We start from the raw sequence: 3,863 nt of genomic DNA, 5'->3' as shown, positions 1-3,863 counted from the left end.
AATATACACAGGAAATTACGAATATAAACATAATAATTATTATCATTTATTAACCCTCAGGCGTGAACGATTAGGAACTCACGGGGGAATCCCCAATTGCGGTAAGAAATGTGTTTAATACAATGAAAGATTTATACAGTGCAGTATATTATCTAAAAACCGAGAAACCGTGTGATGCATTAGTTAGAAGTTATGAAGTCTATAAAACCCCGTTTAACTTGCACTGTAGAGAATTTTATCTGTCGATTCTGTTGAACGGAATAATTAAAATATATCGTTGACCAAGCCTGGGCGGGCAAGAAACACCACATAGAGACATGGCGGCAGACTTTGACCTCGTGGGCTAGGTCTGAGGTACGGTTCATAGAGTTTACAGTGTACATCTATGCGTACGGTTCATAGTTTGGTGACATGACCCCTGATGTAAACAAAAACGACACAGGCCGGCTCACAATCGCCGTGTCGCTCGTGACCTTCCGACGAAGTTATCAGCGCGGAACAGGCGGCACAGCTGACGACGACGAAAACGGTAACGCATTATACAAGGCGCCTCTACTTGAACAGAACAGGATCTGCAGACCTTGGCGCTCAGGATCAGACCTAACCTGCCTTCACATCACACACAGAGGCTCGGTCGTGTCGGATGTCGGGGCTATTCAAACGTTAGGGACGGTGAGACAGCAACTTGTGACTTGATCTCAGTTTTACGTCCTGCAGGGAAGGGAGCTCGACTGTTGGTTCCTCGCTTGATTCCAGGTAGGATTATAGTGATGTTATGATAGTAATAGTTTCTGTTCCTCTCGTACTGCATTTTTTCTTTTGATTTCCTTTTGAAGCTTACGATTTTTCCGACTTCGTAGGTGATTTTCTTCTTTTTTTTAGTGCAAGGTTTTTTTACGCTCTAATGGACACAATTTAGATCATTTACTTTTTTGGAGTCGGGCTTCGACCCTACCTGTCAGGGTCAACCCGGGCAGAGAGGGATACATCTCAGCAGAAAGACTGATGCACTCGATAATAATTCTCCCCACTCGGAAATCGAACTTTGGTCTTCTGTTTGTCAAGACGAACTGCTTCACCACATCATGTTCCGTCTGTACATACTATATTATGTGTCCCTTTTTTTCGTGTGATTTTTACAGTTTTCCCGAATGTTTATGTCGACTAGATCTATATATCTAGATCTAGTTAAAGTTAGAAAGCACTTTTAAAATTGAGATTTCTTTTCTGCCTTTCCTTTGGAGCTGTCTGTTAATCTTTGTTTTTCCCCTGTACAAATATGCGTGTATTCTACCAATGTGCATCTCTTTGCTCACTCACAAGTCAACCTTGCAGGTAGGTGGTTGCAAGAAGCCACAGCGAAGTCTGACCTAATTCCTCTCCATTTGTGTTACTGTCTACTCGCGTTTTTCCCTGTTTGAAATTGTCGTTTTCGTCTGGATGAAGAGAGCAATCGTGGTTTGAAGGTTTTGCTGAGTAATAAAATAGGAATGCAGTGTGTTTGTTGTAATGTAAGTGTCTGATCCTCTCTCTCTCTCTCTCTCTGTCTCACTCTCTCTCACTCTCTCTCACTCTCTCTCTCTCTCTCTCTCTCTCTCTCTCTCTCTCTCTCTCTCTCTCTCTTGTTGATTTAGGACGTACAGATATGCAGAATTTCTCCTCTCTCTCTCTCTCTCTCTCTCTCTCTCTCTGTCTCACTCTCTCTCACTCTCTCTCTCTCTCTCTCTCTCTCTCTCTCTCTCTCTCTCTCTCTACCTACCTACCTACCTACCTACCTACCTACCTACCTACCTACCTCTCTCTGTCTTTCTCTGTGGCCAAACTAGTCAACAGAAGGCGTATGGGCTGAATTCCCCGCGAAAGTGATCTCCAAATGGGCCAAAGAACGTTGACCCCTCGAGCTCGAATTACTGTGAAAATGAACAGTTGTTTTTTTCCTGTTTCTTTGCATCGTGTATGAGTATGAGACCGGGGCAGCAGTGACCTTTACGAGATGTTTGTGGTTGGTTAGCGTTAGTTATGTACTTGGCTTTCTGTTGTGTCTGTGTATGTGTGTTTGAGCGTGTGTGTAAGAGTGTTTGTGTGTGTGTGTGTGTGTGTGTGTGTGTGTGTGTGTGTGTGTGTGTGCGTGTGTGTGTATGTGTGTGTGTGTGTGTGTGTGTGTGTGTGTGTGTGTGTGTGTGTGTTTGTAATGTGTATATGTGTGTGGCAGAGACAGAGAGAGAGGGGAGAGGAGGAAAGGACAAAGAAGGAGACTGACAGAGAGAGAAGAAAGAAAGACTGAAAGAGAAATACTGAGAGAGAGAGAGAGAGAGAGAGAGAGAGAGAGAGAGAGAGGGGGGGGGGAGAGGGGAGGGGGAGGGAGAGGGAGAACGTGTGTTCGCGTTCGTATAATGTGTGTGATCTCTGTCGCATATAGCCTATACTGACATGTAAATCTGTGTGTCATGCTCAGCTTTGCGAGGATTATCGATTTAGTCTCCACCCCTCAAACATGCTACTCGCCAGTGGCATGCGAAAACAAAATTAACGTCTTCCTCAAACAACAACCAGGTGATTGTACCCATATCAAATCCTTTTTTCCAATCGCTAGTTTTAGTTTAGTTGGACTGAAAAGAGACTCATCACCATGAATGCAGAAATTGTCAGAAAGAATTTCCTAGAAAGGACATTATATAAACGATGCCAGACCTAAAGACAGAAATGCAAGAGGAAGAGTCAAGAGCTTAGCGTACAACTTGTTTCTTGTACGCTAAGGTCAAGAGATATAACATACCGCTGACACCCTTCAACTACCCACACAATATTTTTGTTTGGTTTGAATAAATACAAGAACAATGAAACAGCAATTGTTTGGGGGGGGGGGGGGGGGGTTTAGTTTGGAAAGAGTTTTACTGCCCTCGCAACTGCATAAGGTCATATGAGCGCGGGAGACATTAAACATAATATAGATTACTATTATTCACTCGGTAGGAAATTTTGAATTTTGCCCGGGTGGTGACCGAGCCTACTCTTATCGATTTTAAACCTCCAAGGGATCTTTAACGAGCGGAACTTGCGCACAACTCAGAGATTTTTCGCCCTTGTCCGAGAAGGCTATAGGTGTAGATCGTTCCTAGCAGAAGATTAGGGGTGTGGCTGAAAGACATCAGTAAGATGTCGCCAAGGAGTAGCAATAGAAAAACTGCAGAAAGAGTCAGGAGCCCAGAGGAGCCTGCAAATGAGGTGAGAGGGTGGGGGCAGAAAATGAAAACGAAAGTAGACAACATAATATTGCCAGAGAGCAGAAAAGAAGGTGAACGGAAACAATTTTGGTGAGGAAAATGTTTCGGTCGCTGGTGTATCCGGATTCGAACCTGGGACCTTTGAATGAGAGGCGAACACCTTAACCTCTAGGCCACGAGAGCCCCCTGCAGCAATAGCAGCGTCGGTGGCTTAATGGTTAGGCTCTCGGGCTCGCAACCGTAAGATCATGAGTTCGAATCTCGTCAGGGACCCTACGTTGTGTCCTTGGGAAAGGGACTTTACATGAATTTTCCCCACTTCACCCATGTGGGAATGGGTGCCCAGCTATAAAAAGTGAAAGACCTTGTCAGTTTGTTACTGTTTGGGCGTTTCATCAGCTGCTTGCAGTGTACGCTTTTCGGGAAGCTGAGAATGTTTCTGAGTGTTTTATGGTCTGCTGGGGCAATAAAATATAGTGTAAACCGCAGAGGGCTTGCTGTAGTGTTGGGTTATGCGCTATACAGATGCTATTTATTATTATTATTATTATTATTATTATTATTATTATTATTATTATTATTGTTATTATTATTATTATTATATGAGATCGAGGATGCAGAGGATCGAGGCTCAGCTTC

The 3,863-nt window shown here is 43.7% G+C and overlaps 1 protein-coding gene across 1 annotated transcript in view; it reads left to right on the top strand.

The window, feature by feature from the left end:
• Positions 1 to 429: 429 nt before the first annotated feature.
• The window catches only part of LOC101864659 (serum paraoxonase/arylesterase 2), a gene marked incomplete in the record, with an annotated part of 17,568 nt that continues 14,134 nt past the window's right edge, over positions 430 to 3,863 (top strand). Inside the window, 1 exon segment of the mRNA XM_005089388.3 lies at positions 430 to 756.

Source organism: Aplysia californica, unplaced genomic scaffold (genome assembly GCF_000002075.1).
Source record: "Aplysia californica isolate F4 #8 unplaced genomic scaffold, AplCal3.0 scaffold00006, whole genome shotgun sequence".
NCBI classification, from domain to species: domain Eukaryota; kingdom Metazoa; phylum Mollusca; class Gastropoda; order Aplysiida; family Aplysiidae; genus Aplysia; species Aplysia californica.
The sequence above is the reverse complement of the archived record's forward strand: the minus strand, read 5'-3'. Positions and strand labels throughout refer to the sequence as shown.